The sequence below is a fragment of the Strongylocentrotus purpuratus genome, unplaced genomic scaffold, assembly GCF_000002235.5.
Source record: "Strongylocentrotus purpuratus isolate Spur 01 unplaced genomic scaffold, Spur_5.0 spur5_scaffold_7, whole genome shotgun sequence".
In the NCBI taxonomy this organism is placed as follows: Eukaryota; Metazoa; Echinodermata; class Echinoidea; order Camarodonta; family Strongylocentrotidae; genus Strongylocentrotus; species Strongylocentrotus purpuratus.
In genome coordinates, this window is record NW_022145613.1 from 22,970,404 (window position 1) to 22,995,258 (window position 24,855).

A 24,855-nucleotide genomic window follows, 5' to 3' on the forward strand; every position below is an offset into this window, starting at 1 on the left:
ATAAAGTAACATTAATTAATTAATGACATTTCAGCAGGTGGATATCATGAAGACAGACTGAGACTGAAGTGAAGCATGAATATGTAGAAATCTCTTAGTACTGAAGGAAACTACTGTCATAAATATGAGAGGGACTTCAAAATATTTTTGCACCTATTTTTTTTACATGCAATTAACATTTTTGTTGTCAATTTCGCACTTGAAAACTCACAAAGTGTAATTACAATTTCAAGGTTTTTCCATCTTTTCACTTCATGCATATCTTGCAAGAGAGCTATCAAAATAAAATAAAATACACAAATTAAGTGTAAGATATCTTTTATTAAATTTATTATCTAAAAATGATTGTCTTTTCTTTTTGTTCTATTTGATACAGAAAAAGACTTGAAAGGAAGGCATTTTAAACCAAATCTTACTGGACTCATATTAAAACCAGTTGGCTTTTGTGAGGTGTATTTGTGAGGACGCGGCTGTTTAAGTCATCTTGCTCATAAAGACTGATTGGAATGAGGTGAGTGATAGGGTTGAGTAATTACTTAGACCTTCTCTTATTATTAAACCCGACCGGTGCCCCTGAGAAAATATTGATGAGTAATGAATCCGAGGAACAGATTTTTTGTGGTTAGTCCCACACATTGACCGCGGTGCTACATGGCGGTGCGAGAAAAAAGGTCGGATGAAATATAATGAAACTTGCGGTTTGTGTCTTTATGAGATGCAGTTAGCTGGCTGGATTACACGTACCCTACTTTCTATGTCAAGCTTTACTCTTCACTCTGATGGATTACATGTTGCATTATATTCCTAAGAACAGGTTGCGCATGATATCCCGCTTCTACGTTAATCTTGACGCTACCATGTGGTGTAGTAATTGTTGTTAGGTATGACAAAAAGATAGGTAACTTGTAAGCCATTGTCACTGTAGAATTTCCCTTCTTTATTTTAGTGCATACTTGATAGGTTTTTTTTTTAAAGCTTTATTTTAAACCCCCTTCTCTGTAGACCTTAAGCTTGTAAAAACACATGAAAGACATTAATTATCTATGAGCCATGTTCCCTAAAAATGCAACTTAATTACCAGAAGATTACCCTGAAGCTGCCTAGTAAGTTCCAATTTACTTTAAAGCCTATCAATCTGCACTAGTTTGGAGGGATTAGACCTCCCTGCATGGTCACTGCCAGATGGTTATTTAATCAAATCAGCTCTCAATTAACAGAAGAAAAAGGGGATCATGGGGGACCAACGGGTACCGCTTAGGCATTGTTTGCTATTTAGAGGGCGCAAGTAGCTACAAGTAGTGCAGTCCCACTTTAAAACATTCTGATAAAACACATCAATCTTCCTCTTCTTGGGATAAATCTGAATTGACTTTCATCTGCTGAGAGCCAAACAGTCATAGTAAAACCCTTCTTTGAGTTTTAACTTGAAACAAATTTCCAGAACCAATATCTCATAATATCTTTAGACCTGATTAGAGCCAGAGGAGCAATCATTCTTCATTGATTTTAGAACAGTATTAACACCCTTTTGGCTTTCAAAATATACCATCTTAAACTTGAAGAATATATTTTTGAGCTACTTTCTCGTTAAGATATGAAATCATTTTATCTGCTTAGATCCAGAAGGGCAAACATCCTTATTTTAGAACAGCATTAACACCCTTCTGGCTTTCAACATACCTTCTTACTTAATCTTGAAGAAGAAACAAAATCAGAGCTAATATCTCATGAAGATATGACATCATTTCATCTGCTTAGATCCAGAAGGGCGTTGGCTCGTATCATATTAAACACCGAATTACAACCCTCTTAATTTCAACTGACTATTTGATTTTCAAATTGAAGGGATTTTAATCAGAGTGAGTCTCTTGTGAAATGGTGAAATCATTTCAACTTGAGACCAGGAGGGCATTTAATTTTATCATCTAAAATAAAATAAACACCATTTTGCCTCCAACAGATCGTTTGAATTTGAATTGAAGCACAAATTGAATAATTGTCAGAGCTGTTATCTAGTGAAGATGTGAAGATATTTCATCTGCTAATAATAGCCAGAAGGGGAATTCAACTTAACCATTTAAAATTGAATAAACACAACTCTTCCTCTCAACAGATCATTTGAAATTAAATTGAAGTAAAAACTAAACAATTGTCAGAGCTGATATCTAGTGAAGATGTGAACATATTTCATCTGTTGATTGCCAGAAGGGCATTAATACTTTTCAGTTATAACACCCTTCTGGCTCTAGACAGACATTTGTTTGTTCACCTCATCTGGATTACGGCGTTAATTATCAGCATTAGGGATAATGGATCTTTGTTGGTATAATGGTATGTGAGTCTTCCTCTGGGATATGTATATGTACGTAGATAGGTAGAGGGTTGATTGTTAAAGGGATCGTTTAACAATGTTAAATCTGAGATGCGTGGCCCTACATGTTATCAGTATCTGCGACATAGTTTAATATTGAAGCCCTAAACAAATTTTGCTTCTAAATGATCATGAAGAGCCTCAAAGAAGTAAAATTCTTTGAGTGACCGGTTTTTATACCACACTAATTTCCCCAATAGACTTTAGAGCTATAAAAACCGTTAGGAAAATGTTTTTTTGAAACCAATCATAAATACCTTCATAATCAGACAGGTGATCAGTTTGTAAAAGTCATGGGATTCATGGCTGACCTAAATGTCTATAATTATGATTGCAGCATGAGCCAAATCCAGAATTTTGTTTAGAATCTGAGATAAAGATACCCAATCCCTTTAAAGCTATACAACTGATACAGAGGCAAGACAAGAGCACCCTCCCTCCAACAGATTAACTACAACTTTTTTAGTATGAAAAAAAAAACACATGTGAATTATGGATATCTATTTGCTTTTGATTTAGGAAGTTCTTTTATTTGAACAGAATTCACTCATCATTTGTTAACTTTATTGAAAGCAATCTAAAGTAGACAGAGGCAAACTATTCTACCCACTTCTGCACCTACGTTAGACCAAAAATTTGATGCAATATTCATTGCGCAACCTCAGAACGGCATTGTGGCGGAGACTATAAACCAGACTGAATTATTAACTCCTACACTTTCCATGACAACTCGTTCCTCGACAAACGCATTACCAAACCCGCAATGACCAAGTGGGTACTCTGTCGCCATGACGCACGTTGTCGAGGCTTTGAGGTAAAAAGGAAGATGGCAGATAGATGCTCTCACCGGAGGAGTGACCTTTAACCTCTGAAGACTTCTTGTCAAGTTTAAATCAATATATCTAACGTGGACTGCTCAATCTTTACAACGTCAAGAGCCTATGTATCATGTGGAAGACAAAACTAGTCTTGTATTAGTGAACAAATAAAGTTGTTGTTGTTGTTTGGTATTATCGGTGTTTCATTTTTTTTAAAGAATATTTATAATATATTAAGATGGTACCATGGATGATTTATATGTACTCTTAAAATCTTGAAGAAGATTTTCCTTCTCAAATGATTGCATAGAAACTAAATGCAAATATGATATCAACTGTAGTCCGACACCTTTGAATCTGTGTTTGGAAATATCCTCTCAAACCTCATCGAAAATACCTCTTGGAAACTGAATTACCAAAATTACAGCATAGGTTTTACCTTTCAATTTGTATGCTGTAGGGTTGTTACACAGTGTTTCTATAACCGTGTGCAACATTGCTGACTCAAACACTTACTTTGTTTGTCTAAATTGTGTGGATAAATAAATAAATATGGAATTGCTTTACTTCTTCGATCATGCCGCTATCATATTTCAAATCTTGCCTGTGGCAAATTCGATTGTCCCAACCAAATGGAAATTGTTTAGTATCAAATTCTTTGTACTGAAAAGTGAGTACTTTTGAAGAAAAATAAAAGAATTGTTAACTCTTATGGTATCCCAAGGGTATTCTTAATATCTAAAAAATATAAGTTATCTGCTGACAATGAGTAGGTCATTAAATCAATGTAATTGTAAAGTATAAGAGTTGACGACTATTTGGCTTTCAACAGAAGATGAGATACTAAAAGTAATTTTTTGAATAAAATTGAATATTACTTACAGGATCTTTCTTCATTTAAATTCAAACTGTAAGATAATGAGAAACAGAATGTAAAGGGCAAAGAACAAACTCCTTTTCATTCATTTAATAAAATTCTCTAATTGAAATTTAGTGGATAGAATGTTTTTGGTATCATTATAATTTTCGAATTAACATTAAATGTCCTTCTCTTGTGTGCCCATTATTTTGTCATTCAAGCCATAGTAGGGTGATGCTGGTGCTTCTGAAGTAATCCTTTTTGCCCTTCAGGTAAAATCTTAAACAAGGAAACTAGAAAACCTCCTGCCACAGCCAGGTATTTTCTCTTATTCTCAACAACCAACAATTATGTAGAAATATGAAAATGCTACAAACAAAATTTAATGGAAAAGCTGCAGTAAGAAAGAATGCATAGTCTTGCATGCATGCATTATTTTTTTCCTCTCTGTTTAATGATACCAAGGCTGTCCCTGGGTTTTCTCAAATTGGTTATTGGCACTTTGCTAGCAAGAACTGCCATAAATATTCTAAGAGATGGAATTTTATGTCCCTGCTCTCAAAATAACTCATGTGTCTATTCAGCGATCATGGCTCTCATACATTATATGGATGTTCTGAGTGGTTACATGGTAGCTAAGCTCAGCTAAGCTCAGCTTAGGATTATCTTATCCTCACCATTCTTGTGGCTAAAGTAATTGATTTCTACCATTTTGTGTTTGGCCTTGATAGAGAAAATTGTTGCATATTATTGCCTTGTTCTTAGCAAAACTTTGTGTTATTGTTACTATATCCATCATTTGATAGTTAAGTTAGTTAAACTATTTGTATTTCTCTTTGTATTTGCATTTGTACTTCTATTTGTATTTTTATTAAAGAAAATGGCAGTTATGGATTTGGTCAAGTTGTATTCATGGAGAGTGTTGTAATACATCATACTGTAGCTCACTGTTGTGACTCACTGATCACCTCAAATTGAATACGAAGTAAAAATAAGGCCAAACGACCTAGTTTTTTAATTACAATCAATTGTAACTCAGAGGCCGCACACAAGAGGTTTATAATCATAAAAGTATTTATGGTTGTCAGTACATCTTCCCTAGTATGGTGCTTTTATGAAGAGGAAATATCTGTGTTACCATGCAATTATCTGTTAGCATTTGTCCTCGGTTATCCAATGGAGATAACGTGAGAGAGGCAGACACAGATATAAATGGCTCTAGCTGCGCGACATCTATTTTGAGTACTCTATTTGGGTGAATTATAAATGATACGGTGGTGGTGAATATGATTATCTAAATTCTATATTCAGCCGAGTCAGGTTGGTTTTGTGCTATCGAGTCAGACCTGTAGAACTTGGCCTGGCATACTGATTGCTATTAGGATACATCTATCAAATACAAATTTGATAAATGAAGATGTGTTTTGTTGTTGTTGTTGACTTTATTATCTCTTTGGAGCTTGAAAGGCATTAACTTTTGTAATTGAACATCCTTCTGGCTCCAAACAGACAAATTATAATTGCCTTAGATTACATACTATTGTTCCTCTTCTTCATATTGTAGTGCTATGTCTCGGTGAATAGAACTGTTCTCAATCAGACTGTTTTGTTAATGTAATCAAATTTAATGCATACATCTTTGTGAAGTGCCTCGATACAAATGATTTCATTCAACGGTTACGAATCATAGTATCTCAACAGTCAGAGTACAAATTGCATACATTAGTAGTTGCTAGGTAGGACAAACATAGGCTTGCCCTACCTAACAACATGTCATGTATGCAATTTGCATTCTGACTATTGAAATTATTGAAACCAATCATTCGTGGCAGGTGAATGGAATCATTTGTATCGAGCCACTTCACAAAGACATATGATTCCAATTTGGTTAAATTACGCAAATGGCATATTTATCCATTTGCTATAGTCTTCAGCATTCACTAGTTTTATGAATACAGCTCAATTGCCTTGTAAATAGTAGAGAAGTAGAGTTGCTATTACGATTATTTTCTAATAATGTAAGGTTTTCTTTAATAATTATGCCATACCGGTTTTTATTTAATGTGCCATTTTTGTAATCAAAATTAGAAAACTAATGCATACGTCTTTGGGCCTCGATACAAATTATTTCATTCACCTGTTACGTGTAATTGTATTTCGATAGTCTGAATACAAATTGCATATAGTAGAGGGTGACAGGTAGGTCAAGCCATAATGTTTGTCCTACCTAGCAACAACTAATGCATGCAATTCACATCCTGACTATTGAGATACAATCATTCTTCACAAATCACTTGAAAATCAGGAAAAAAGGAATAATTTTTATCGAGGCACATCTCAAAGACGTATGCATTAAATGTTGGTACGGTACAAACATGGCCTATATGATTTGGGAGACCACTGTTTGATTTTCTTTACATTTTTTCCTTTCAAAAAATAATATAAATGTGTGGCATTGCAAATAAATCAAAATAAATTTATTACCTTGTAGCGTTTATATGCTATGGGAGACTGTCAAGCAAAACTAGAATTGTAAAGCTGTTCTCCAATTTTAAATGTTAGAGTACAACTCCTTCTCATAACAAGGAAATTGCTGCGATAAAAGCCCACTTTCCTTACAATAACACAACAAATACTCTCTGTTCAGAGGGGCCACTTAAACATTACTAGTCTACTTCAAACAACAAAGATATAATTCACTTACAAAAGCTTTTGCTTTAAATCTTTTAATTAAATCAGATAAATGTTGCTTTACATTACACCTGTTTAATGATTTACCTTTGTGAGATGTAATTCATCCCCCTCCAAAAAAAATTATATGGACAAAAAAATGAATGAATGATGTTGAGTTTATTGGTTCTGTATGTGAAGTTTTCTGCGCACGTATTTTACTCCAAATACCTAAGTGTTACCTTGAAGCATGTGGCTAGACAAACACCAATTTGATGTCTGAAGTGTCTTCTAATGGGACGAAAAATAACGCAGATGTATTTGAAGTTGATGGTAGGAACAAAAAGTGGGTAAAAGAATGACGTCAGAATAAAGATTGTCTTCTCTGTGGAGAATGGTGAAGGATGCAAGAGAAAGGATATCAGAGATGGATGAACTAAATTACATATGATCTCTATGTGCGTCACAAAAGACTTCTATGCCTGACATCAACTGCATTTCAAGACCACAAGTTTCTTTAAACAATACAAAATGCTAACAAGTATTCATTTTAGAAGACGTTTCGTATTCGGTTACCTTTTTATTTGGGTTAGAAGATTGCTGAACTTCTCATGTTCAAATTATAGCTGGCATTTCCAGGGTGCAAAATTCACAAGAAGCAGTGATATTTGTTCACCTGGGCCAAAAAGGCAGGAATTAAAGTTTGATCAACAAGCCTTTATGCGGTCAATGACATTCAAGCAATCAAAAGTTTTGAGTCCTGGTGTTTCATCTACAAGGGCTTGATTTTGTGTTTCATGGACTTAAAGGCGGGATTTTGGATGCCTCCTTTTGTGTCACTACATTTGGCTATTAGAGATACCTTATAATTGGGGTAGGAGTAGATTTTTGTGCCCTCTTATGAAATACATCTTCTTAATTTACAACTCTGTCAGGTATACTTTGATATTTCCTAAATGAATTTCTAGTCATGTCTGAGTGCAATTTTGAGATGTAAAGTTGTCTAAATATCAGTTGAAACATGTTGCCATATTTCTCTTTGATTTACATGTTAAAGCCCATCTGTACTAGTTTACAGGAGAGATTAGACCACCCTGCAAGGTCACTGGACAGGTGGTTATCTCATCAAATCAGCTCTCACTTAACATAAGGAAAAGAGGATCATGGGGGACCAATGGTCACCGATTAGGCATTGTTTGCTATATAGAGGGCGCAAGTAGCTACAAGTAGTGCAGTGGGGATTTAAGGACTTTAAGACTCCCTCAGATAGTTGTTGAATAGTTTTTATGACAAATGATTTGCATGATGTAATGTAAATATTTTCAAGGAATGATCCACCCTCTTAATTGGGTCTTTGTTTTGAAGGCAAGCATTAGTTCATCTCATTACCAAGCCTTAAGTGTAATTTCTTTTTAATCCATCTATTCTCAAAAGTAGCAAAATCCATGCATATTTAATCCCACTTAGATTTGATCTTGAATTATTACAACGCTTACTCCAAATAAATGTTTGTATAATCATATTTTCTTGTTTGTATGGGGAACCATAGGTTGTAGCTTCAATATTGAGATATACTGATAGAGCTCAGACCTGATGGAGCTAGTTCAAATATATTACAAAAGGCAGTGGGGAATAACAAAGTTGAATGATATAGGCAGGAAATAAAGTGAACTTGGATGAATATGTCTCCTATTTAATGAACGGAGCACTTCCATACTGATGTCAATGAAGTATTATAATTTATATGTTATTGTCGGTTCAATCGCATGGAAAATAATTCAAACGTGATCGCGAGTAGATGATTTCTTGCACAGATGGATGAGAAACGGTCACCCCATCCCCACGCATTCAAAAAGCTGTCGGTCTTTCAATCCATCATGAACCCACCGTCTCCTGTACAATGACAAACCGATGGTTGAATATTATGCACATTTGATAAGTGTGCCCATTGTGGGCTTGAGGTCGGGCAAGAAAGGTCAGAGATAGAGTATCATGGTGCTCTTTTTCATCTTGTCATGAGCCTTTGTGAGAGCGTGAGGGTAGGATGCCACCGCCTATTGTTCAGAATATATGTCTCCTAGCCTTGGAGCTCCGATGGAATAGCTTGCCTTTTCTTTATATTCACAGTCTTGTACCAGAGGCAGAAATAAGTAAAGTCAGTGTTTGGGTGGGCGGGTAGATGGATGGATGGATGGATGGATGGATTGATAGATAGAATACCGCAATGACACAATTAACGTTGGCCATTTAACTTTTGGAAATACATATTGAAAAATTAGGTCAAAATCATTTGAAGGAAGATGTTGTCGGTATTGACAATGGTATGAAAATTCATTTGAAAGTCTTCTACATCTGAAGGTATCTATGATTTTAGAGCTCTTTGTACAGTCCCTGTAGTCAAGTATATGTTCTTTTCTCATCAACATAAGTTTCCCCAGCATACCAAATGTTAATTGGTTTTCCTAAAGCTTTCATGGAATATTTTCCTACAAGAATACTGATTTGAAGAGTTTCAGTAATTCTATGCTTATTATTCAAAGTATGCATTTGAGTCAAGAAACCTTTGAAACAGGTTTTTTAATGAGAATTTTCTTTATAAAAAAAAGTTTGCATCTTTGCTTTAAAAATACATGCATCTTTGAAGTAATATTCTGAATCCGCTCATGGATCAGCCAGTTCTTCTTCATTTTGTTGTTGTTGACTTTATAGTTGAAAGTCCTTATGTAATTGTCAGAACTTTGTCTGTTTGTTTTCATGTAAACTATATTTTTCCTTATTAAAGGACCAAATTTTGTATGAGCCATTTCAGCATGATTAGAGCTAAGACATGTTATATGTTTAGACCTGCTTCTGAATGCTTTTTTGTTATTCAAGGGAAAACAAAATGCTTGAATTGTGGGTGATAAATGCGTAATGAAATGTCGTAAAAAATATCGTAAAAATTTATGATAATAGGGGTATTTATGAATAAATTGCCCCCAGGATACAATGCGCTAAAAGGGATGGATAAACGTTTCAGCCTTTATAATGCCACTTAATTTACAAACTTGTATAATATGATTGCAAGACCCCTGGGGAGAACAGTATCAATATGGATGAGGCTACCCTGGATATACAAGACATATAAGTGTCGTAGTTGAGTGGTTTAAGCACTTGCTTTGAAATTCAAAGGTCGTAGGTTTGATCCCCGACACAGCACTAATGTCTTTTGGCAAGACATCAATCTACATTTGCAACTCATTGTGTGTGAATGAAATCGATGACCGGGGTAATAATATCTGTAAAGCGCTTAACGGAATACCATCTCTGAGCACTTTATAGATATTATTACCCCGGTCACGCACAATGTGCATCATCTCTGCTCCCTGGGGAGTATTCCTACTATATGGTCACTGTAAGGACTGTAAAGGCAATTATTAACACAAATGCTTTCGTCATCCTACCAGGTCCCTATTTCTCTCTTGGGTATTGAGTGGCAAATGTAAATTGATGCCTTGCCAAAGGACACTAGTGCCATGTCGGGGATTGAACCCACAACCTATGAATTTCAAGTCAAGTGCTTAAACCACTCAACTACAACACTTGTGTAACACAGCGGTAATGCCCTTTTGGCTCTCAACAGAAAAGTGTCCTCCATTCTGTTTCCTCTTTTGTTTATTCACATGCCATTCTTGTGATGTACATCATGTTGCCAGTGGGCTAAATATTATTTCAAGAGGTTTCTTGATTTGAGCGGCCTTGTTTGGAGACATATGTAGGCTAATCATTGTACCCTTAGGGTTTTATGAAGGTATATATGATACGAGGCAAGAAATAATCATCATCTCTAAGCCAACTGATCCAGAATGATGCCATTGCCTGTGTTCATTAATCCATATATATATATATCCCATCCATCTTTCAACCTGATTAAAATGAAGATTTGATTCTTTAGAAATTGGGATAGGTTTTTTATGTGGTAGCCTTATTTCTAGCTTAGTTTGTCTGGGAGGACAACCGTTTGTTTTGTAGTACTACTTCTCAGCAACAAAAAAAAAAAAAAAAACAGTAAAAGAGCAAGAAATGAGAATTGTCTGTTTTGGAAACATTAATCTGGAATTAATCATAATTGCATCATAACTGTTCAAAGATAGATCATATTTAAGAAGGAGAAGGTTTGGTGCATTTAAATGGCCTGACTTTCAATATGAGTCTGTAGTCTATTTTATGTAAATTGAGTTTGATTGCCATTTTGAGCAGATCAAAACTATTGTGGCATTGTATTTTCATACACCCCATTCCCAGCTCCTTGTGAAAGGATGAGGGTTGGCTTTTTACTTGTTTTATGAAAAATATATCTTTGACATCCTCTGGTATCACAGCAGAGTTTATGAAATCTATCTTCTGTACCAACTGTTAGATCATCTGGATTTATCTTGAACATAAGTTTTTAAAAGATCCTGTGGAATCACAAAATATTTATTAAAATCTCTCTTCTGTATCCAACTGTCAGATCACCTGAAAATTTGTCTTGAACATAGGCTTTTAAATGCTACTGGATGCTCGTCTCTATTGGTATCCATTTATGCGTTGTTCTGCCCGTCTTTATCGCTCTCCGGTTTAGCGTTGCTTTGCCCATCAACCTCCTGAAATCTAAATAACAGAGAAGACAGACAGACAGGGGGCTGTTTGAGAATATTGCCGGGAGCAATAAGTCAATAAAGGATCAGAGGAAATGAGTTGAGGTAGGGCCCACTCTCATGAGGAACCAAATCTCATTAATGTTTCTCCTAGCTATCCCACTCCTGATGTACACTTACCCACCAGGCGGGCGGGCTTCATGCAGCCACGCCGGTGTAATGAGATGTAATAGGCTAGAGCAATTAGAAAGGTAATCTACTTCTGACGTTCACACTGCAGATCCATTTATACTTGTGTGTTCAATAACAGATGGTTCTACATCTCTGTATTTGTAAAGTAATTGGTTAGGGATTAAATAGTGCATTTACAGGAGACTTGGTGAATAATTTACATTTTGTCATCGTACAGTGACATCTACAAGTGTGATATGTCTAATGAGATAAGTTTAACAAGATGTGTATTAAAAGACTGTTCTACATTGCTGTGTTCATGTTGTAATTGGTTAGGGCTATTTAATGGTGTTTTTTACAGGAGTCTCGGTGGATAAATTGTCTTTCTTCATCATACTGTGACATTTAAGAGTGTGATATCTTTAATGATATATGTATAAAGAGATGTGTATTAAAGCCCCACTGCACTACTTATAGCTACATGCACCCTCTTTATAGCAAACGATGCCTAAGTGGTGACCATTGGCCCCCCATAATCCCCTTTTTCTTATGTTAATTGAGAGCTGATTTGATGAGATAACCACCTGTCAGTGACCATGCAGGGAGGTCGAATCACTCCTGGCCAAACCAGTGCAGATAGGGTTTAAAAGATTGATTTGAAAATGCATCATCTGACTAAAACTGAGTATGATAGAGCTCATCCATATGAAATTCAAAATCTGTACTTTATGTAATAGTGGTTAGCCCCCAAAGCCAACTTGTAAAAATGTTGCCAATTTAAAAAAAATGAAAAAATAAAGTTTTTTTAAAAGCCTGTAAGTGTTTTTTTAATATTTTTACAATGGAATAATTAGCAAGAGGTCAAATAAAATATAAACATCTGGCCATGATTTGAGTTATTTTAGGTTATGTTCAATTAAGAGCTCTTATCAAACATGTCGCGTGCTGAAAAAATTGAACTTTTGGCATGCATGACGCCAAGTTACAGATTTTGCAAGTGGACATGAAGTTTCATGCTACTAAATGATGTTCACAACATGAATGTATGCAATCTGTGAAGGTATTATACTGTGAAAATGGCTGTTTTTTACAATGGCGAATTCAAAGATGCTTTTTAACAGTTACTCATCAAAAAGAGCGTGATCACAGATCTAAAATGGCATCTTGCCTTAAGCTCTAGCTCTTTGCTATACGTAGGCGGTCAAGAAATGGCTGTCCAAACCAATGAAATATTCATTAAATTGCGGTGTTCCTGATGAAAAAATTACACAAATCTTAGCTGCAAGATCTTTCTTGAGCTATAAATAATGAAGTGATGTCTTGATATATTGCAGGCTTTGCCCTACTTTGTATGTATTATTAGATATTCTCCCTCTTGTGTAAGGTAGTATTAGTTACGTAGAAAGTTTCTTTTATCAAAGGATTTAGAGTTATGGTAATGATATGAAGGAGTCTGAATAAATTTTGAAAATGTACCATAATACAGCCCAAGATACAATACATAAACAATAGAGACAGTTGGCCTTTAAGGACAGGTTTGACTGTATAAATGATACAAGTATATGAGCAAAGGAAGGTAACACAATTGAGCCAGTGTTTCCAAAATCATGCAGTACAAAAGAACAATTTGTTTCAGTTCATATGATTCTAGACACATTTTTACAATTTACTGATTAAATCCCTGATCTTTGGCAAGATAAACAATTTAGCAATATTCTAAGCAAGCTCTCTCAGAATGCATTTTGATCACCAAAATTCAAGGTTAGCTTTAAGCTTTTATTGTAACAAAGTCAAACATAAACATTCAAGTATATGAAGAACACATCATCACTTTGCTTGTGGTATCTGCCAAGCTTAAACTAGTAATAACACGAATCATACATAGGAATATTCTTTTATTCCCTGGTGCATAGTAAAATTGATGGTACAGCCGATGAATGATGCTGCGTTCAGACTACCAAAACTATTTGTATACCTTCACGATAAGTAATCACTATTTTCCCAGTGTGAATGTTCAATCAAATATGTTATACAACAAAATGTTGTATAACTTAATATTGTATAGCAAAAGGCTCACTTGAGCATCATTTTTACCAAAACTTTGTCCCATTCAAGTCTGAATATGGTATCGTACACATTTACTGGGCGGGGCTTATCAAGGTTGCACAGTGATGATTGGCCACCTGTCACGTTAATTGACTATTTCAAATCTCTTTTCTTTATACGATGTTGTTTTCTAGTCTGAATGATCTTTTCACCACTGTACAACGTTTCTTGAAACAACTTTCTATAGTCTGAACGGGTTGTTGTACAGATGAGCTTGAGTGATGGATGTTCCCATTCGGAAGCAACTTCGGTTGAGCAACTCTGCAAATGCCTTAACCATTAAAATGATCAAGTCCCATTTAGCATTCTGCAATGAAGAGTTTGTTAAAGGTGCTGTTCAGCGTATCAACAGCTGAGAGCCAGAAGGGTGCAAACTCTGATCCCTTTGACAGAGTTACTGCCCTTCTAGCTCTCAATGGAGGAGGAGGAGGAGGAGGAGGAGGAGGAGGAGGAGGAGGAGGAGGAGGAGGAGGAGGAGGAGGAGGAGGAGGAGGAGGAGGAGGAGGAGGAGGAGGAGGAGGAGGAGGAGAGGAGGAGGAGGAGGAGGAGGAGGAGGAGGAGGAGGAGGAGGAGGAGGAGGAGGAGGAGGAGGAGGAGGAGGAGGAGGAGGGGGGAGGAGGAGGAGGGGGAGGAGGGGGAGGAGGAGGAGGAGGAGGGGGAGGAGGAGGAGGAGGAGGAGGAGGAGGAGGAGGAGGAGGAGGAGGGGGAGGGGGAGGAGGAGAGAGAGAGAGAGAGGAGAGAGAGAGAGAGAGAGAGAGAGAGAGGGGGGGGGGGGGGAGGGGAGGGGGAGGAGGAGGGGAAAAGATGAAAAGTTTTGTTGCAAGAAGCAAGGTGACCATGGAAACATCAACAACAACATTTTCCAAGAATTTCTAGAGATGCACTGCAAATTATTTATACATTCTTGGCATTTGGCCAAAGGGCGGCAGGACATAATAAGAATATATAAAGAAGCAAAGGCATAGTGCTTTGGGATATTGACATGTATGTTGCTTAGAGAGTTTTGCAGTATTGGAACATTTCATTCAAATTTTTCATTTTCCAAGACTTATATTAAATGAAAAGATTTAAGGGAAGATCACAGATGTGTAGGAGTTGAAACCTATTGCAGTTCTAGCACTTTAAACAATGTGGGATGTAAAATGTGTAACAGATAATGACATGTATCATAGATGTTTTAAAATTTGTGTAGATAATGAAATTTAAATTTGATTATCTGTATACTGCCAGTAGATTTGTATTTCGAATTTCAAAATTTGATTATAACTTTAAAAAAGCATATTTCTATAAATCTGCAGGCCTTTCATATGTATGTGCCCTTTCACATAGCACTCCATGATATATTAAGACGGCTTATTCTTTCTTCAATACTCTACTTTGCTATCCTCATAAGATAGCATATCCTAATACCTTGACAAAAGCCCCAGCTAATACAGATTAAAGCTTCTCTCTGATTCTCTATGACGTAGATTGCTGTCCTAAATAGTTCTGTTTGCATTTTAAAAAGCAATCTCTTTGAATTTATGTAAATCTGCAAGCTAATGGGGTTTTGGATGTTTGTCTAGTATAGAATTAGGGGTAATGACATGTATAATGCCTTACATAATATAGATTATCAGCTTAATTCTGTACATTATTGCAAAGAAGATTTCAAAGATAAATTTGGTCATTGTATTTAGTGCTGTAGTCAAACGTTTAACCGTTCGGTATCCGACCACCCATGGCGGATTCCGTTTTCAATTGGACGGTTTCGTTTTCCCGTTTTTTTTTTTTTAATTTATTTATTTATTTATTTTTTTTTTTAATTTATTTATTTTATTTTTTTTATAATTTTTTTTTTTTTAAAGTTTCGATTTATATATGCCCCTCCACCTGGTACTATGCCTGGCAATGTCTACCAGCTCAGTAATCTGTGCGTTGACTCACCACTCCGAAACTAGAACAACACTCCAATTTGTCTGTCATCTTGGTTTGAAAGTAATCTTTGTAATAGATCTCAATATGTAGTTTATAATAATAATTCATCCAACTTTTACACATGGCATACCACAAGGTTCTACCCTAGGTTACTAGGTCCTCTAATGTTTTTAATTTACATTAATGATCTTACACATTCTTCTAAATGTTCTTTTAAATGAATATCCTTCCCGCATGGATTTTTTTCACATTCGGTCAAAAAAACAACTAAAAAAACGATTTTTTTTTTTTTATTTATTTATTTTTATTTTTTATTTTTATTTTTTTTAATTGTTTAACTGAAAACCGTCCGGTTTTGACCGGCGGTTAAACGGAATTGGAGATATCCGTGATGTTACAGCACTAATTGTATTGAGTTTGTAGCTCTGAAAAGTGAACTAAGTAAAAGAGAAATGTGATTATATACTAGAGAATTTAAAAATTGGATTATTATATTTGAAAGAGAGTAGCTTTTCCTCTATCTTTCTGAATCTGAAACTAGTTAATGCAATGTTGAGGTCATTCCCTTTAAAGATATTTTATGATGAATTTTGATTTTGAAATGAAAAGAAAAGAAACTTACTCCTGAAACATTGATTTATGATATTTGTCCAAAAAATGCAGTAACCACTATAGCATCAGTACATAATTCATGCACAAACCTATAATCAACTTGAAATATTAATGAATTGTATTACAAAACGCAAGGATTGGGAAGGCTTGATTACAGTTTATCCTCTTCATCAAAACATGCATTCCAAGCCTTGAATATCATAATTGTGAGACTATCACAATGCGTTATAGTTGAGCTAATTTATGCACCCTCACTCGACTTGCATTCAATAAAAATAACTTATGAGCTCCATTCTTGTAATAGACGTCTTTGGAGGGTATCGTACACTTCAGGATTTGCGAAAAGAGTAAATAGTCTGCGTATTCTTTGCCACGTCTCTCGATGCCTTGCAATCGATTCGCCTCGAGCACCCGTTGGTCGCACAAGAATACCCGGGAGAAAGATAAAACTTGTTAAATATTCGTCTATATGTCAATCAATAGATGGGGGTATGCATGGCTTGGGACAGTTAGGGAGGATCTCTCTCTACTCTCTATTTTTTCTAAAGTTATCCTTTCAAGTGGAAGGACCTTCCCCTCACAAGCTGCAATAATAGGATTTCTCTCAAATAAATTTGTTTGTTGGTAGCTGAACTCATGAAATATTAAATCTAATGGATATTAGTTGTAAGTCCTAGTCCCATGTGTGCTTACCTGTGTTTGAGTGCTTTCTAGTGTTTGTGCAGTTCATCAGTATTTTTAATGTTGTTGTGGTACTTGATGGTCCAAACAGCTTTAAAACTACATGAACGAGAATATTCTCAATCAGAGCACAAAATTCTTGGACAATTCCCAGATTTCTATTCATTTATTTGTTCTCCTTAGGAAAAGTGCCCCTCCCCCATAAAAATACCCTTCATCATGCCTCGGACAATAGACAATTTGTGTAATGTGACCAGATCTATAGCACACGTCTTCTGTTACAAATAAATGTATTTCAACAATTTGTATGCAAATGCATACGTCTCATGTTGTAAGGTGGCTAGAGCAAGCCATAATGGTTGTCCTACCTTTTGTATCAAATGTGTATGCGAAGTTATTAGATTTGGTAACATTGCAAAAATTATCTATTAACTTGAGGCACTAACCCATTAATATGATTAACAATTGGATAAATATCAAGGTCTTGATGTTGATATACCAATTAAATTCCTATACTCTGTTTACCATAATATTTTTGAGAACTCATGAGCGCTATATTTTATATTTAATATTCATTCCTTAATTCTTTAATTATTCCTACATCTTGAGGTGTTGTGGACTAGAGAAGTGTGCATCGCCAGGCTGTGGATCACATGGCTTGAAAGTCGAGTCCCACCATGGCAATAATGCCCTCTGGCTAGACATTAATCTACATTTACCTCTCTCCATCCAGGTGTATAAATAGGTACTGCAAAATCTCAGCTAAAGATGCATTCCCAATTTATGAGCCCGTTTCAAATGTTAAAGAAGAGACAGATAAGCTTTTATATAGTAGTGGAACAGAAAGTACAGGCTGTGCAGTTGCAAACAGCACCGTAACGATTGAGCAGTATGCATTAGGCATTTCACGAGACCATCTACATCGTAACTTAATGTCACTCCGTGAATAACCCTGCCCTTTGTTGCTTAGCAACAGGCAATGTTACAGCACGTGCCGACAGATGATGCTCAAGATAGGATCAAAACAAATTGTCTCCAATTTCATGAAAACCATCCCATGTTTATCATACAAATTTCATTTGGCTCAGGAAATCTACCCTGCATCTATGATTTAGAGGGAGACATTGAACTGAGGACGTGTAAGGATTTGTTGGCCAGTCAAACAGAAGGGTTGTGCCGGTTCTAGTGTAATGTCTTTGATGTTATCTTCTCCTTGAAGTGGTGGATAAATAATTCCGATTTAGTCTTATTAAATTCTGATAATTGTACAAATTGAAAACTTTGTGACTGGTAAAGGAAATTGAATTTGAGTTTAAAAAGTATGAGAGCTCATTATTTGTACATATTTAATTTACAGACTTTGTCTGACATGTTTGTCTGACATAGCAACATGTATTTGTTTGGAACTGCTTAATGAAATATCTCATCACTTTAATTGGGAAGAAGCATCCATTAATGTTGTGCATTACAAAATGACCTATTGTAAGACAATTATATTTGTGTAGTTTTCTTTTAATTGACTACACATGGTTACGTGCCCAGAGATCTGTCATTGAAGTATGAAACAATGTGAATGAAGGACTATATAAATGTAGATTACTATTATTGATATGATGATGATGATAATGATAGTTAGGGCATGGATAGAATGACACCCTAAATTATGAACACTTACTTTAAAAATAAAGATTTCCATCTATCTGGATTTATTTGAAAGTTTATGAATAATAATTAATATGAAATAATGTTTTAAGAATTGATAAAGACATCATGTAAAACCAACACTCCCAGAGTATTTTTTCCATCCTATTTGCAGAACTTCAGGTATTGCACTTAATCGAGTGTGTAAATAGATATTCTTTCTCTGTAGGTCATTCCTGGCACAGTTGTGTATATTCCCTTCTAAGTGGCTGAATCATTTTTGTTTGTGCATTTTTCCTCCAGGATTTTGAATATATGTTTACTTCCGTGATAGTAAGTTGATAAGCCAGGAATAAATTTCATCAGATAAATCTGTCTGTTGATTGTATGTCAGATTCATCTGGCCACCTTTATTGAACAGAGGTAAAGCAGAAAAGGGATATCTGATCCTTAATTTTTGTTTTCTGAAACTTATTTTGCTTTTCCATCCTCACCACTCTCTTCTCCGACAACTGCGCATTATAGATTACCCTCACCACATTTTTCTCTCCGGCTAAACCCGACACTTCGATAAAAGCCAGCGTCATATAACATTACGGCAGCGCCTGCTGATGAACATGTCCAATAAAAGGAATATACCTTGGATAGAGCTGTTATAGTTCCCACTGCTTCACTACCATCCCTCGAAAGCTCTCTTAAAATGAGCCATTGATTTTTTTTTCGCCAACACGCGCAGCTGCGCAGAAATGGTGCCAGAAATCAATATTATCATTTCATGCGCTTGTGGCGTGAGTTAAGTCTGGTCGGGCATGAAGGACGACCATTCTATCCCCGCTGAAATGTCAGCATTGATTGTTTTTTTTGTGCAAACGCATTATCTCCATCTCTGATTTGGCCAGATTCTTTTCATCAAATGTCAATATCACATTACTTGAAACTGTTTGAGGTGTGAGCTGGGTTTGGTGATGACTCTATGGCTTTTGTATGAAGAGGGAAGAGGAGGAGGGGAGAGGTATCTTTATACATTCTGCGTGGGTCTCCTGTCATAAATGGGTGGCAAACCAATACGTTACTCAAAAGGCCACGTACATGTAGGTGATTCTGCATGTTTATTTGATGGCTTTTCTCAAAACAGTAACATTAATTTCTGTAGTCAGAAGGCTACAGACTTGTTTGTGTAACATGTTCTGCTTCTACAGCTATTGAATCTAACCTGTGATCATTGAGCTCTGATTGACTTGAAATGAGACCTATTGGAAATGCATGTGAAATGGAAAATTAAATCGTCTTCCAAGGATTTAATGTTATGTACTAATTCAATTCAAGAAAGCACATATACTATAAACAAAATAATAATTCATATAATACATATTGTACATGTTTGGCCGTGCATACAACAAACTGTTAGAAAGGACTAATCACACAAAAAATAAGACATTGTTTATTTGAAAGGCATATGACTATCTCAAATCGGTAAGGCTTTCATATTGGTAACATGGGAAAATGGACTTGATATTAGTTTACATTAATTAATTCAGAGAATAATACTCTTAAACAATTGAAAAAGTCATTAAAAAATGTAACACTTTAAGCAATAAGAATGATATATAGTCATAGCATGAATATTTTAACAACACTACAGATCGGTGGCTTTTTATCATAATTTATCATAGCTGCCCTTTTTTTCTTAAAACTTGATAGCAAATATTTTTCAGCTGCTGAGGATTTGTTTGTCTCTGTCTTTAAGCTCTTTGGTATTAAAGAACAGAGAACTGAAAGATGAGCGGTATTTAGATGCCCTTGCATGGATAGATGTTTTGGTTACACAACTCTAACCAATTTCAAACTTCAAACCTAGACCCAACACTAATATCTAACGCTAACTCCCAGTTGAAACCCTATCCCCACACCCTTTACATTTTTATGGGAGATGCGATGGCTCAGTAGTAGAGTGGCCGTCTCGTAACCATGAGATCGCAGACTCGAAACCAAGTTGATGTGCGCCCTTTGGCAAGACATTAATTCTCACTATAAAGTCCCTTGGAGTAGAATTAAAGCCGTCAGTCCCCTGGCTGCTTACAATCATACTCATGCTTTATTAGCAGTCAGGTAAAACAACCAAACCAATCACCGTTTGACAAAACCAAGCCTGGAGTAATTGTTGTAGAAGGAATCTTCGGAGCACCTTCTCTTTAGCTCAAGTCCCCTTCTTTACCATATTAAGTCATCTCCTTATGGGGTTTCAATACTGCAGCTGTATCTTCAGTACTGTGATATCGTTAACAGAGTCATATCTAATATTGTTTGTTTTTATATTGACTATATGTATGACATGCTGTAAATCCATTATGCAGTGGTACTATCAGTAAATAGAATCAATCCATCAATCAATCATATTGTCTGTTTGGAGCCAGAGGGACGTTAACCCACATCATATCACACAGAGTTAAGGCCCATCGGACTCCAGACAGACAAAATGTTTTGACAAGGTGCATAGTATATATCTATCGTCATCTCTGTTCTGTGTTTGTTTTGAAGAGTTCCTGTTATGATGTCATACTCCGGGAGGTGTTATTACCACATTAAACTATGCAGGGGCAGATCCAGGAATATTTGAAAAGTTAGATCAAGTAAAAAAAAAAAGAAAAAAAATGAAAAACAAAGTAAAAAGAAAGAGAGAGAGAAAATGGAGGGTTGTCACATTTTCACTCCCTTTTTAGTACCTCTTTAATTCTTTGAAAAGCAAGCAAGGAAACGAGTAACAGTAACAGCAAAAAAGTGAATACATTTGCTATTAAAAGGGGTAGGAGTCGCAAGACCACCATTTTGTTTTTTTTTGTTTTTTTGGACGGTACATTTTTGCATTCTTAAAATATGCTAGATGTCTGTAAAGGGTACGGATGCCTGTCCCCTTAGCTCCTCCCGTAGATCTAGGAATGACAGTATAGGGTATATGTTTCTGGTTAATTCATCTGCACCCGCCCCCATCCTCAAGATGGGTGCACCTGCCTACCTCATGATTCTTTTGAGATAAATCAATATTCATTTATTTTTTTCTACATTTTTTCCCTCCTAGTTAAAGGCATTTTAAAATTATTTGGAACAGTATTAATACATTTCATCCAAGACTGTGCTCACCTTTATATATAATTTCTTTATTTTGTTTTTTTTGTATGAAATAGGAAAAAAACATGACTTGGAAAAAAAGGTCTTTAAAATCATATATAAGTGGTTATCAAAAAGCGGTATCTGAACTCTTGGAATACTTAAAATAAAATAAATGTTTGAATCCATACTGGAACACACAATTAATGTTTATTATAATGATCATACAACGTTTAACTCAGTTATTAAAAAATATGAAATCATTTCCGAGTGGTTTTTCATAAAGCAGTATCTAAACTATCACTGTATATTACATCAATGAAATGAATGTTTTAATTTGTATAAGGATCACGTTATTGATATTTATGTTCAAATTTACAATTGTATATGACTATAATTGTGTAATTGTTTTTCTATCTTACAGAGAGACATTTTGATTGACTGAAGACTCAAGCTGTTGACTGTATCAATCGACGGGACTCTGGACTGGACGGTAAGTTTTGATTGATCGATGATAATTGACTCTCGGCTCGGTCTAGATGGCGCAGAAATAAGATAACCCATGGTCCAGACTGTGTGGATAACCGGTCAGATAGAGAGCTTTATTTACATCACAAGTGTGCTAACGTATTGATTACATGGATGAAATACCCAGTGGTCTATGCATTTACAGAACAGGATAAAGAAGTGTTCACACCGGGTTGACTATGTAAGAACATAGCTGCCATTGCAAAATAGGAATAATTTTAATGTGAACATGAGTAGGAAGTTTGGTTGAAAAAAAGTACCTGTGCTCAATAAAGTCTGTTGTGCATAATCAGTTATCTGTTTTTTACAAGATGTAGAATATGCACTCATTGTGAAACACAAGCAATCCCCCTGTGCCACATTGTATGTATCGTGGGATGGATATACCAAAGGCTTCTAGAACATTTACCTGCTTCCAGTCCAAGATTTTAAAGTGTGTTTAAATAAAGGGGATGTCATGGACCTTATCAAGAATCCTACTTTCAATTGGTGCCCATTATTTTGTGCAAAAAATGCACTTATGGCAATCGAGCGACCATGCACTTTTATGCAACATATTTCTTTTCGGGGGGGGGGGGGGGGGGGGGGGTAGTCCGTTTACTGCATCGCGTGTGAACAAACCTTAAATATGAAGTTGAGTTCTGGTCATGCGATTGCATTGTGAAAGAAACGGTGTGGAATCGATCAGAAAAGGTTGATCATCTAGCATATAAGAATTTGTTTGTATTGCAAGGTTCTTGGATCATCAAAATGAAAAGAAATTTGGCCAAGTCTTGGTAAAGTTACAAACACTGTACACAGAAATATGTATATGGGACTACATGAACACGTGGCGTAAAAATCCTACCCCCCCCCCCCCCTGAGTTTTACGATGTTACATGTCATATTTAGAGTATGAAGGCATTTGAAGAGCCACGCTTTTCAGGGAACATCTCTTATCTGATGTTCTTCCACACTTGCATAATAAGAATGATAATTATGCTCACAAATTATTTTTCACCTCTTCCCAGAACTCAACCTTCTCTTTAAAATTGTTTTTTCGCGTTGACATGTATTTCTGTAGCTATTGCTCTTTGAATCCTTGGCCAGTCCCCCCCCCCCCCCTGTTGCAACAGTCATAATGCCATCTGTCTTGTCCCTTTTCTGTTTTCTCCTGATTTCTCCTGATTTCATTTTATTATCATCCATCCCCAATACGAGGATTGTATTTTGTTGTTGACTTCTCACCTATGTTAATGTGTTTCAAAGGGGATGAAATAACACCATTTCATTTTGTAGTCTGTGTATAAAGACTGGCCTTCATCTATCCTCATCTTCAGAACATAAAATGACACGTTCTAGGTTTGTCTATGAAGACTAGCTGTTGTACATCATTTTCCTCTCAATTATCAGTTCTAGAGTCTGTCCATGAAGACTAGTCTCTTGTTTATCATCATAGTAATACATCTCAGTTATCAGCATCAGAACATGAAATGACATCTCTCCTCCTGCCTACGCACAGGATGATAATTGGGCTTTCTTATTTCATATTCATTGAGTGATGAGATTTATCCCAATATCGGTCACTTCTACATGGAGGGGTGAATTAGCCCAATTGAGGCTGATTTTTAGGTCATTTTCATAATTATGCAGAAGCCATGTACCCAATTAGCATCTGTCATAGATGATTTGTACAAGGCCTGTTAGTTATTCACAAAAAATTAGTATGACCCTCGCCACCCCATCTATGATAAATGTCATCATAACATCCCATTTGCTCTTTGTTAGCCTCATAAATTGTTCCACTTCACAAATTGATGTAGTACGTTGATAAATTTGCTGACATTGGAAACCTATCTTAGAGATGTTTGTATCTTGTATCTTACCTCCCCCACCCCCTCCTCTCTCTCTATATCGTTCTCTCTATCTCCCTCTCTTGCTCTTTTTATCTCTCTCTCACTCTGTCTTTCTCTCTTTCTCTCTCTCCCTCTATCAATCACTCTCTCCTCTCTTTCTCTTTCTCTCCTCTCTATCTCTTTCTCCCCCTCCCTCTCTCTCTTTCTCCCCCTCCCTCTCTTTCTCTTTCTCCCCTTCTCTCTCTCTCTCCCTTCTCTCTCTCTCTCTCTCTCATGCACACACATACGCATACACACACACACACACACACTTCCTTTCCTCTCTCCTCTGTCATCTCTCCTTCTCTGCCTCTCCTCTCTCCTCTCCTTTCCCTGTCTCTCATCATCCTTATCACTCTCTTCCTTTCTCCTTCTTGCATTGGTTTGGGATACATTCTACATCTTGCATGAAGGTAAAATAAATTTAAAATATAAGAAAATACAATATCACATATCATTAGGCATAATTCCTCTTTCAACATATTAAATGATAATCTTGAACTGAACCCTATACTAGAGGAAGATTATATTTGTTGTGGATATATGTTGACCGCTCGACCCTTAAAAGCCTATCCTGTTTTCATTTCACTAGCTTTTTTTTCTCTCTCTCAAAAAGATGGAGAACAAGTGTGAAACCCTTTGCACAATTACACATCTACACTTGACATACTGTTGTTTGTCATGTGTGTTAAGAGAATGATTCATAGTTGCTCTCAATGTACTCACCGCCCTGACGACCCCCCCCCCCCCCCCCCCTGTAGAGTAGCAGTGATGTTTTAGGCATGAATCTGACTAATTGTGAGTGTATTATGCATTATAGATCTATACATGATATCTGCATGTACAATATGACATGATATTTACCCATTTGTCCTGTGGCATA

General features: G+C 36.0%; 1 long non-coding RNA gene across 1 annotated transcript in view; it reads left to right on the forward strand.

Moving 5' to 3' along the window:
• Positions 1 to 22,212, forward strand: part of LOC115919711 — a 35,997-nt gene extending 13,785 nt beyond the window's left edge. Inside the window, exons 2-3 of the long non-coding RNA XR_004061968.1 lie at positions 377 to 511; positions 21,995 to 22,212. This is a non-coding gene — a long non-coding RNA (uncharacterized LOC115919711). The remainder of the gene's footprint in view (positions 1 to 376; positions 512 to 21,994) is intronic.
• Positions 22,213 to 24,855: the final 2,643 nt, after the last annotated feature.